This window comes from Schistocerca gregaria, chromosome 5 (assembly GCF_023897955.1).
Source record: "Schistocerca gregaria isolate iqSchGreg1 chromosome 5, iqSchGreg1.2, whole genome shotgun sequence".
NCBI classification, from domain to species: Eukaryota; Metazoa; Arthropoda; class Insecta; order Orthoptera; family Acrididae; genus Schistocerca; species Schistocerca gregaria.
In genome coordinates this window covers 426843876-426857384 of record NC_064924.1, presented here as the reverse complement: position 1 = coordinate 426857384, position 13509 = coordinate 426843876, and positions in this window count along the sequence as shown.

Sequence of the window (13509 nt, the reverse complement as noted above, 5' to 3'; positions counted from 1 at the left end):
CCCCCCTTTGTCAGCACACCTATCTCGTGCCGTAGCTCATCATTTTTGTGCTCTTTGTTACCAAAGCCCATGTGGTGTTGAACTGAATGCAGACTGAAAAAATACAGAAGCGTGAGTAAAGTGTAGACTGAATGCTCATCTGAATCTACGAAATCATCCAGCTGATAAATATTAAGCCAGCTAATGAATCAGGTACTTTCTGTGGAAAGATACCGCACCGATTCACTGAATTAAAGTAAAGAATACCTGTTAAATCTCCCGGACTGAGTCCAAAGTCAGAGGACACTATTCACTAACAATTTGTCACCGCCTGTGGGAGACATCCTCATAGATAGTCTTATCTCCTTCCTGCAGATAACGAAGAAACGTCAGTAAATACTTCTGTCCATCGACCGTGGACTCTCAGCACGGAAGTTTTAATAGAAGTGAACAACGGTTGTCAAGGCTGTTTTGGAAGCACGCCAGACAAAAGAATATTCACCCCTTTAGATGGTAATGTAGCATAACGCTCCACTGGCTTTGATAATGACCTCAGTTCGACGAGAAATAGTGACCACAAAGTTCGTCAGTTACACCACGTTTAGCTGAAGCCACAAGTTATTAGACGCCATAGAGTTGCCAAAGGAGAGCTGACTGCTCCGTTTTTCACACTGCTCCACATGACCAAGTACATTTTCTATGGAATTAAGGTCTCGTGATTTAGTGGGGATACGCGATGTCGAAGGTGCCCGAGTATTCTTAAAATAAGGAACATACGCCTGCGCCTTCAGGACTTGGTCGTGGTCATCTTTGGAGATGGGAATGTCCACAGCAAACTCATCAGAAAGGTGTAAAAGAAAGATACTGGTTCATGTTCATGGTGACTTGCGTGACTGACCCTAGTGATGGTAAGAAAAACACACCGAAAACATCTCTGCTCTCAAGTATGAATCTACACATTCTACACACTGCAGCTTAAACGCCTCATTAGGCCATCACTGTGGCCGGCACCTTGCGTCATTTGAGTAGAGATTAAAGCTGCTATAAGTCAGACTGCATTACACACATATACAGTTGGCTGCCGTCCAGTTAATGTGTTATTCGACCCGTTATTTGCCGTTGCGAACAGTGGCCTTTGCGAGATAATTCATTCAAAGGAGTTTCCTTCGCAATGTTTGCTCGACAACTGGCTGAGACAGATTCCAGTTCACATCGAGCAGGAATTTCTATGGGGTTTGGAACCGATTGCTGTTGAAAAGGAGAGACACTTGCCTCTGGTGTCGGCTAGGGCATTTTTACGACCACTGACGTTACTCTATGTTACTTGCATACCATTCCCCGTAGATGTGGAAAAACGTCAGTGATGATGTGATCCTGGACATATCCAAATACGACGGCTCCTTTCTGCCATTATTTCACGCCGACCCATATTACTACGCTGAATAGATACAGCTGCCTGACACATAGACACCACTTCACTGACGTAACTTACATCAGTGGTGGAGGGTTACAGGACTGCCTGGTACCACTTCTAGACCATCTATAGTGTTCCAAGGCGACTAGAGTACTCTTTCAAAATGGTAACTTTTTGTCAGATGAGCTTATTATGATAAAGAATTCCATATCTTTTCTTTGGACAAAAAATAATACCCAAACTTAGAGCTAGCCAGTATAAGAGCAGACTTCCTCTTTTCATTAGATTGCAGTAACTAGGGATTAAATATCTGTTGAAACTAACCTGCACTAGTAACAGTTTGGGCACCGAAATAAAGATCTGCGATTACTACCCACACGTCACTACAAAAAACTGCTTTGCATGTTATACAACATTCCATTAACTAAATGAACCTTTTTAAGTGTCGAACACCTATAACGTATGTATGCAGACAGAAGTGACGGGATTCGAACCTGGGTCTCCTGCTCACTAGGCAGATACACTTACCAGTGCACCGCTGTGGCACAGTGGCTTTTACAACCTCGTGGACAACCTCTGCATTAAAAAAAAGCTACTGCGCCAGGTTTGTGAAGTGGTTAACGCGTCTGTCTACTGAGAAGGAGATCCGGGTTCGAATCCTGGCCTCGATACAAGTTTTCATTCGTCGCTTCAGTCTGCATTTATACATCATATTCCGTTAATAATAATTTGTCCACTACGCACAAACGTAACACCTTCAAGGTGAGAAAACATTTTAGTGATTTCCTGATTATATTGGTTAAACAAGGGTCTCATAATCATGGGAGGAGTTATAGGAAGAGAGGTTCATAAATGGAAGTAGGTACCACAGTAATCACGTATTTGTTAGGGTTCAAAACCTACATGAAAACGTATTGAAAACCGACTTCAAAGAAAACTCATAGAAAACTACGAGTAACATAATCTACGGAGTGGGACTTTGAAATACATCGATAAGAAGACAGAAGGGCGAATAAAATTAGATCTTCATTTACGCATCTCGCATTTTCGAATACAACAGAAATGACCGAATGAAATTCCCTTCCAAATGCACAAGAGATCAGTTAAATTGTTAGCTGATTCGAGTGCGGACCTTGAAGTATGAGACTAACTCCTCATGCTACAACAAAAAGGGACACTTACATCTTAAAACTGCACAGTCGGCAGCACGGGACGAAGGCCAGGAAGCGAGAAGATAGTCAGCACGTGGATGATTCCTTGGGAATAAAAGATCAGGATTCAAGGTTCTCTGTTCTCCGCCCAAACTCTAAATGGTAGGACGGTATCAAGCATTTAGCCAATGTGACGAATGTAAATGTGCATTTAAGCATGAAAATAGAGAGGAACGCTGCAGAAGTCTCCGTGATATGAGGTACAAATACGCATAGTCAGGCTCTAAAGGTGATACCGAGTTTGAACGATCCTTTACTTTTAACTGAAGAAGATACATAGAATTTAGAGGGGAGGGGGGGCAAACTGAGGTTTGGACAAACAGAAAATGCTGTTCAGGTGGTGCTAAAGTTCACACGTTTCGCGTAAACGGAAAGGCAGGTGTCTTATTGACATCCATGTTGTGTAGATATTTGCTACATTTCAAGTGGGCCCTTGAGGGCTAAGGTACCATGGTCAAGTGTTAACTCGCGGAAACTGAAATTTCAGAGTAATCTCCAGGATGCTACGCAACTCTTCGTTGTGAGAAGCTTTATCGAGAAGAGTGAAGACCGCAATGAACTTGATTAACTGTAGGACTTGCACACTGCGTACAAGAGTGTTGCAGAGGTGTGTTCATCAACTGCGGCCCAATAGCTTCTGCGGGCGCGGCCTTGGGGCGCTACACATTCCTCTCCGCCGATAGTCCGGTGCTATTAAGGGCCGACCATTAAGACCGCCGACTTTATAGCGGCTCTAAAATAATACAAGAAACAGGCTACAGCGGTTTATTCGTGCAAACTGAGGCCGCGGTTGTAGCGCCGACCGGCGATTACTTTGTAGGCGAAGTGCCCTCGCAGCCGGCGGCCAGCGTAAACTGCGCCATTGTGCGGCCCTAATGACGGGACGGCGTTAACTGCCACAGGGCCCGCGTAATTGCTGGTACGCGGAATTGCAAATTAATGACAGCAGCAGCACCAACAGCCACAGCAACAGGCTGCACCGCCACGTGTTACGGCTCTCCAAAACCGCTGTCCTTGCTGTGTTTACAGAGATACCGTTTCTAAACCCGATACGATATTTACTATCGATACCAGTATCTACAAATATATTGACACCTCGACAACATCTGAACAGAAGCATCGATGTGATACCTGTATTCCGATATAATGGAAGTATCAAGAAAATATTAAATATTTATATCGATAACAAGTATCATTTCATATCGTGATACTTTTGGTGTCTACAGTATAGCAAGATATTTCCTGCTTTAGTGTCTCTTTAAATTTTTCTTAAATAGGGTGTTTCATTTTAAATCGTTCAGGAATATTCATCTGGGTAGCGTCGTCGAAAACGCGCTTATCTTCTGGTGTTTGTAGTGTCTAAGTGAAGAATGCTGAAAATTAGGAGGACTGATGTGAGGACTGAGGAGGTTCTCCGGAGAATCGGCGATGAAAGTAATATACGGAAAATTCTGAGAAGGAGAAGGGACAGGACGACTGGACATCTTTTAAGACACTAGGGAGTAACTTCCACGGTATTAGAGGGAGCTTTAGAGGGTGAAACCTGCAGAGGAAGACAGGGACTGGAATACAACCAGCAAATGACTAGGACGTAGGCTGCAAGTGCTAAGCGGTACTCTGAGATGGAAAGGTTGACACAGGTGAGGAATTCGTGACGGTTCGCTTCAGCCAGTCGAGAGACTGATGAGGAGAAAAAAAGGTTAATTGCTGCGTCCCCCCCCCCCTCTCCCTCAACCCACAACCCACCGTTTCCATCTGACCCTGCCCAAATGTTCAGACGGTATCGTTCCGTCGCTCCTTTCCTGAAAGGGGCGCGTAGCAAGCGTTTTTCATCAGTGCACATGTGACTGTTGTGGAAAATGAGAAATTGTTCAAATGGTTCTGAGCACTATGGCACTTAACATCTGAGGTCATCAGTTCCCTAGAACCTAGAACTACTTAAACCGAACTAACCTAAGGACATCACACACATCCATGCCCGCGGCAGGGTTCGAACCTGCGACCGTAGCGATCGCGCGGTTCCAGACAGAAGGGCCTAGAACCGCTCGGCCACGTCGGACGGCGGAAAGTGAGAACACATTCTCTGGTGAACATGGTTTCCTTTGTGAAAAAGTATCTGCCTTGGGAAGTCAGACTCGTCCACACAGTGGGGCGAGTGCCACTTGCAGCAGATGGCTCGTGACGCAAAACTCTGTGGCTGCTTTGCCTGTACCTTCCGGGGGTGGTACGGATGTAGCTGCTGCTCCTGCAGAACACGCCAAAGGTAGATCGTCTACTGATTTCGAGTATTATGGAAGACATTACGTCAGCAGCTGTATGGTTCACGAAATTATGCAATAAATTGCACAAAAACATCGAAGTTGCAATATTATTGAGCCCTGACCTCATTATCAAAACATTCACAGTGATGAATGAGGATCAGTCGCGCACTACTTTACCTGCGTTCAAATAAAACGAACTAGAAAATGGCTGTCGTAATGGATGGTATTGAGTAGCTTAATGTATGGTTTGATAATGAGCTTAGGGCTCGAAACTAGTCATCAATGAAGAAAATCAATACTCCGACGTTTTTTGCGATTTACTGCATAATTTGGCAAAGATTGCTGATCCACATTCTTTCTATCTGATATGTTTCTAGTGCTCGTCGTTGCATCCCGTTCAGCTGCATGGAGTACAACCTCTTCAAACTCTGGTGTGGAGCACCGTGGTCCGCTCAGCTGGTAGTGAATGTACCCGTCTCCGAGGCCATAACAAAGAGAAAGTGCGAAAGAACATGGCGGGTTGGAAAACTCTCCACATTAGGACTGCTGATTTCTAAAAAATATCGGGTATCCAAAATATCGATAGTTAAAAAAGAAATAATTATCGGGCTTCGATATAATAAAAAAGTAACGATATATCAAAATTTCGCCGGAAAAAGTATTGAGCAGGGTAGCATTATCGATCGATCGGTCGGCAACAGCTCGCCTCAGGAATCGGGAATGACAGAGCACAATCTTGCAAATACTGCAGATTCAGGTTTTGCGTCCTCACCGTTTTCTCAAATAAGTCAAGACACATTTTCTGTTTTTCAAACTGCGAAAATTGCCGGTTCAAATGCATTGCCGAATAGCACTGAGGAACATGTTTCAGACACCAGTGCATTGTTATTACAATTAATGCAACAAATGGGACAAAAGCTTCAAAAGTTAGACACAATGGAACAAAATCTTCAAAAGTTAGACACAATGGAACAAAATCAGAGACAAACACAGCAAAAGTTAGATGCAATGGAAGAAAAGCTTCAAAAGTTAAACTCAGTGGAACATACGCTTGAACACACACGTGAAGATTTAACTAATGAATTACATAAAATCGAATCGAAATGTCAAAAAGTCTGTAATGACGTAAAAATGCAAATTTGTGAGCATTTCCAACCTATTTCTTCGCGGCATGAAAATGCATTACAGAATCACGAAGCAGTCATAAAAGAACTTCAAACTATTGTTCATGAAAATCATGAGACCTTGCAAGCTAAAATTGACTCAGTTGTATCTACCGATTCGGTTACGCAACTTGCAAAAACTCAAGAAAACTTAAAGGACACAGTAGATACTCTGAAAATTGGTTCAGAAAGACACATGGAGGACATTAGTTCATTATCAGAGAAAGTAGTTGAACTTTCGGATCAGCTAAATAATTTATCTACGAAGGTAGATGATAATCTGAATGACACAAAACCGCTAGTCTTTAATGACACAGAAGAGTGCAAACAAATTACGAAGTTCAAACAAAATCTGAATCAAATTAATACGCAACACCAAAGAGAAATCCGGGAAGTACAAGATCAGCTGACACACATAATACAAGAATTACGTATTTCAGAGGACACTCGCGCTCCAATACGGGAAGTGACATACACTCCTGGAAATTGAAATAAGAACACCGTGAATTCGTTGTCCCAGGAACGGGAAACATTATTGACACATTCCTGGGGTCAGATACATCACATGATCACACTGACAGAACCACAGGCACATAGACACAGGCAACAGAGCATGCACAATGTCGGCACTAGTACAGTGTATATCCACCTTTCGCAGCAATGCAGGCTGCTATTCTCCCATGGAGACGATCGTAGAGATGCTGGATGTAGTCCTGTAGAACGGCTTGCCATGCCATTTCTACCTGGCTCCTCAGTTGGACCAGCGTTCATGCTGGACGTGCAGACCGCGTGAGACGACGCTTCATCCAGTCCCAAACATGCTCAATGGGGGACAGATCCAGAGATCTTGCTGGCCAGCGTAGTTGACTTACACCTTCTAGAGCACGTTGGGTGGCACGGAATACATGCGGACGTGCATTGTCCTGTTGGAACAGCAAGTTCCCTTGCCGGTCTAGGAATGGTAGAACGATGGGTTCGATGACGGTTTGGATGTACCGTGCACTATTCAGTGTCCCCTCGACGATCACCAGAGGTGTACGGCCAGTGTAGGAGATCGCTCCCCACACCATGATGCCGGGTGTTGGCCCTGTGTGCCTCGGTCGTATGCAGTCCTGATTGTGGCGCTTACCTGCACGGCGCCAAACACGCATACGACCATCATTGGCACCAAGGCTGAAGCGACTCTCATCGCTGAAGACAACACGTCTCCATTCGTCCCTCCATTCACGTCTGTCGCGACACCACTGGAGGCGGGCTGCACGATGTAGGGGCGTGAGCGGAAGACGGCCTAACGGTGTGCGGGACCTTAGCCCAGCTTCATGGAGACGGTTGCGAATGGTCCTCGCAGATACCCCAGGAGCAACAGTGTCCCTAATTTGCTGGGAAGTGGCGGTGTGGTCCCTTACGGCACTGCGTAGGATCCTACGGTCTTGGCGTGCATCCGTGCGTCGCTGCGGTCCGGTCCCAGGTCGACGGGCACGTGCACCTTCCGCCGACCACTGGCGACAACATCGATGTACTGTGGAGACCTCACGCCCCACGTGTTGAGCAATTCGGTGGTACGTCCACCCGGCCTCCCGCATGCCCACTATACGCCCTCGCTCAAAGTCCGTCAACTGCACATACGGTTCACGTCCACGCTGTCGCGGCATACTACCAGTGTTAAAGACTGCGATGGAGCTCCGTATGCCACGGCAAACTGGCTGACACTGACGGCGGCGGTGCACAAATGCTGCGCAGCTAGCGCCATTCGACGGCCAACACCGCGGTTCCTGGTGTGTCCGCTGTGCCGTGCATGTGATCATTGCTTGTATAGCCCTCTCGCAGTGTCCGGAGCAAGTATGGTGGGTCTGACACACCGGTGTCAATGTGTTCTTTTTTCCATTTCCAGGAGTGTAGAAGTACGGAACTGCCACAAAATAATAACATAGGGCACTTCTGAGATTAAGAAAGAAATTGGCAAGGTGCACTGAATTTTGAGATGGAACCGCCGACACGACGTAACAATGACCGATATGCTACTCGCCGACACGATGGTTTTGACTATAAGCTGTTCATTAGTGCACGTAAATTCAAAACATTTAAGAATTCTGGCAACGACATTCATCCACAAGCGTGGCTCATCAATTCTCTCATTGTTTTCCTCCCAACTGGTCATTAGAACACAGATTAGATTTTATGTGTGGCTACTTAGAGAATGAATTAGCTGTAAGAATGCGATCGGTCATTCACGATTGTCACAGCGAAGGAAAATTTTATCATACCTTCCTCTCAGCATATTGGTCTCAAGCTACACAAGACCGAGTAAACCATAGCATCATAATGATGAAACATTTCGAACAATCTGAATTTTCCAGTCTTGTCAAATATTTCGAAGACATGTTACACAAGAATCAGTATCTTTCAAACCCATACAGCCCCTCAGAACTCATCCGCATTTGCTTAATCAAATTACCTGAACATTTACGACAGATTATTTTAGCAGGACGATGCAAAGACGACATTGAAGCTTTTCAGGGACTGTTACAAGAACTGGAAACTGACACTGACAATCGCGGAACGCGAAAACAGGAGCACAACAATTCCGCGATGACAGAAATAATACACGACAAGGCTATTCGTACAACCTAAATCGTGACCAAAACAGACACCAACCGAATGACAACCGTTGGCAGAGTAGTAATAATTACAGGGAAAGATCACCTCTCCGCTGTAATGACTATCACAGAGACAATCAGAGAAACAGACAATATGGAAACCAAAATAATTATTATCAAGGGAGAGAGAATAACTTAAGACGCAACGGTCCAGCGCGCAGTTTCGATTCAGGGAGAAATTTTCCACCACGTGACCGACAAGAAAGGAACTATGGAATCTAGCGACATGACGACAGACAATATAATCGTAACGACAGACCTGAATTGCGTCAGAACTGGCGGGATTCAAACAGAGCAGGGACCTCTCGACAAGGTGAATTTGTAGAAGTTAGGTCTCCTAATCCCAATAACGGCGCGCGCCAACAAAGAGACAGACAATGACTCGCACCGCAGGCAGCTGCGTGCGCCGTCTGGCTCAGAGAAAAATAACATAGACGCTAATCTTGAGCAAATTTGAGCATTCCTTACCGACGTATGCAACATGATAATTGCTTCGAAGTTGAAACTCTGCGCACTGGAAAGAGTAAAAGATTGCACCACATTTCACATGTAAAACCGTTTATTGATAGATAATCTGCTTTTTAACTTTGTCTTTGCCATAAAACTTTTCACTTCACATTTCTAGTATGCTTCGTCAGACTTAAGAAATTGTTAACATGCAACGATGTTTTAAGTTAAATATCCAGTCTAAAACCTAGGGAACATTTTTAAACAGAAATTACGAATGCATTGTTATAGTGAACAGAGGACACAGTGTTGTATTTGTACATTCTTGCTTGTTAGTTGCACGATCACGTAACGACTATCAGGCTTACATACTCAGGACATATACTGGTACTGCTAATGAGATTCTAATACAAAATTTTGGTTTACTTGAAGATACATTCTTGATTTAATGTACTTTCTGTGAGATACCAGATGACACAGTGGTTAGTTTATGTGACACCTACACGATTTTATCACGAGGCTACTAATGAGTGACAATTTACAATGTTGCTTTTGCGCTATATCTGTTTTATATCTGCACAGTTTTTCTGAATTATTCTGGAAAGTAAAACACGTTTTAGTAGTAACATTTGTGGTATAGCTACAATGAGACAGACTTTTCCGTAGCACAACAATACGTTACAGCACAGCACTTCCTTGATCACGGCAATAAGCGTAGTAACTAAGATCTCTATACGCAAAGCAATTCACTTCGTTTATTACAAGGGAAGTACATTGACTTCAGCAGAACTTTGCTTACAGTGAACGATAACTACGACACATCCACAGAAATTATCTTACAACAAGACGCACAGTTTAGCGCTACAGTACACGTATTTGAGTGATTAATTTTGTAGTCAAAACATTTATTTTTAAAGATATTTGAAGTACAATGATACGCAGGTTTTCCATGTACATTTCATTCTATTGCTGTAATCTGTAACACCTGAGGGTATAATTACATTATTCCTCGGGGGGGGCGGGGGGGGGGGGTACACGCTTATTTTGTGTACCATGTGTTTGTCAAGCACAAGGAGCCCTAGCTAATATGGTATTTGCTTTTACAACTTTACACATCGGTTCCATATTTCTCTAACACAGAATTACACAGCTATCTGATCATTTAACTGAGAGAGACAAATATTTATTTTAGTACATCAGTGACACATGTTTACGTAATTACACGGTTGGATAACTTCACGCTTATGAAATTGTATTTTGTCTGTACTTTGTGAAGTGTTCATATTTTTTCGGAACCATTGTGATACTATGAGAGCTTTGGATGATGTATTTGTAATGGGATCATGATTTTTAAAATACGTTTGAGGTAGATGACACTATTGAAATGAGCAGAGATTTGTTTTTTAGGTTTTGACGTTATTGCAGAAAGCTACGGTGTTTTAGAGATTTGACTGAGGTGTTATGATGTTATTTTTACGACGACGATGAGTATTATGCTGTTCAGGTATGTGTATGATCAATAAGATGATGCTACCGTATATGAGAAATTTGATTATGCTACTTATTTCTTATGATTAAATATTGAAGAAGTGTCGACGAAAATGTACATGTGTAATAAAGCATGGAATAATGAGTAGTGGTTAGGGATTCTGGTTTGTGAAAAAGGATGTTGGCAACCGAGAATCGTACTTTAAGAGTTATGAAATATGTGTATATGCGTGAATGTATCGCTATGCTGGCGAAAATTTTTTGGACACTGTTATATCAATAGGATTTTGTTTCTACACATTTGTAACGCAAATTCTTGACCTGTGAAATTTTTTATATGAGACTGCCACTGTAACGGAAACTGGTGTCGTAAATATTTCGGTGAGAAAGCCAAGTGACCTTAACGTAATGCGTCGTTGACGCCCAGCTGTGCGTCGCCTGGAAAAAAGCCATTAGTGTGTGGCTTTCAGAGGCACAGGTGATGAAAAATGGAGACCATTAACTTCGCTGTTGACATTCCTTTGTAGAAAGCATCGCAAATACTAGACGCTCATTACTTGGAAACGTATCGTACTTTTTGATATTACTGAAATGCCTAATGAAATGACGAGAAATAGTTTATGCTACACACCTGATCATGGCTACTGTCTTTCTAGATGAGAGATTTTTTTACTACTTATGAAATGCCGCATGGCTATTGAATGATGTTCTTATGTTTTACTTAGTACATAGTTGCTGATTTCATTTGATATCTGTTTTCCAGCTGTGTTGCAGCATTGGATTTATAAAATAAACTTAAATGCATTTGCTAATGTGAACACTTTCTGTCAACAGATCTATTAAATAATCAGTTTATGATCCACGTTCTTCGAAAAAGAAGCACTTGGAAAGGAAAGAACAATAAGAAGGGATTAATAACAGTTACTGCATACTTAATTTTCTTTTCAACTACTTGGTAATATCTTTTGTAGAATTAGTTTTGTGGTGCACCACTTTAATGACATAGATATTAATATGTGAATAGACATTTCCCTTTTCTGCATTGTTGTCTTTACTGTAATATTTTTTCTGCTTGAGCTTTGTCATGTTTAGATATAAGTTATTGCATTTGCTGCTGCTGTTTGCCAGGCAGAGTGTTGCTGAATTTCACTTTGTATTACTCTGTTACGCCAGTAAGACCTACTTACCAATATTCTTCAAAACTTCGACTGACTCTGCTGTGGGTTTGCTCTGTTGTGGCCTATTACCTGTCAGCATGTCAAGAGTCAGCACTATCTTTCCGTTGGAAGGACAACACTACTTCTTCAAGACTGCATGGAAATCCACTACTTCCGAGTGCATTTTCATTTACTGCTCAGACATTGAGCAAAAACAATGCTATTTTACTGTGATGAACGATCAGGACTGTCTTTATGGACTGTGAGAAAATTTTAGCTTTTGACCAACATTGTATCGATAAGTGTGTGCATTTCATTTCTTTGTTAATGTAATTATGAAACATTTTTTCAAATCTGTATTGGCCACTGCCCAAAACAGTTTGTAAAATTTTTTGTGGGGAGCATGGGGGCTATGTAAGTAGACTGTTTAGGTTTTTATATTGGTAACGCCACGTAGCGCTCTGTATGAAAATCACTGGCTGTGCTGTGTGCAGTCTGTTGCTAGTTTGCATTGTTGTCTGCCATTGTAGTGTTGGGCAACTGGATGTTAACAGCGCGTAGCGTTGCGCAGTTGGAGGTGAGCCGCCAGCAGTGGTGGATGCGGGGAGAGAGATGGCGGAGTTTTTATATTTGTAAGAATGGATTTCATGAACTGATATATATATATATATATATATATATATATATATATATATATATATATATATATATATCAGTTCATTAATTATATATATATATATATATATATATATATATATATATATATATATATATAATGACTATTAAGGTAAATATATTGTTTGTTCTCTATTAAAATCTTTCATTCGCTAACTATGCCTATCAGTAGTTAGTGCCTTCCATAGTTTGAATCTTTTATTTAGCTGGCAGTAGTGGCGCTCGCTGTATTGCAGTAGTTCGAGTAACGAAGATTTTTGGTGAGGTGAGTGATTTATGAAAGGTATAGGTTAATGTTAGTCAGGGCCATTCTTTTGTAGGGATTTTTGAAAGTCAGATAGCGTTGCGCTAAAAACATTGTGTGTCAGTTTAAGCACAGTCTTGTATAATTGTTCGAAGGGGACGTTTCAATAGTGGCCTATAAAATCTCGGCTGCACATTGTAAATACATTGCAAGTTTTCGAGCTTAAATGTATTGATTTACAATCAGATAGTCTGTACATCAACAAGCTAGAAGTCGGATCACCCCTCTCCCCCCCTTAGAGTAAGAATTGAAAGAAAAGCTGTGTACGTTCACGCTTGGCGATAACCACATTGCTAACAATGGTACAGAATGGATACGGCACAATAAAAGGTGTCCAATGGGTCCGTCGTCCGGTTTCGTCACATATCCGCTTTGTCCGAAACACTCCATGTCGAATTCCCTGTTTTTTTCATTTCTACAAACTGCAACGACCTAACAGCTGTGGTGTCAAAACTGTGTGATGAAGTTAAACGTTGCAATTTGTGCTGGTTTGCGCCGAGCGTCAATTACATCAGCATTCCCCCATCACACGTCTCCGCACATTGCAAATACCAATGTTGTCATTTAAACTTTTTGTTCATCATTTTCAGCAACTGTTCTTGAAGAATGCCGAAATGCAGAAACAGCACACTAGTTGGTTGCGTTAAAAATTGTTTTTTTAACACAACTGATGTGCTGTTGCTTCACAGCGGAAATCTTGTTTTTCCATTGACACTGCCACACCATTGCAGTCAGACTTCTTTGTGTCACCTA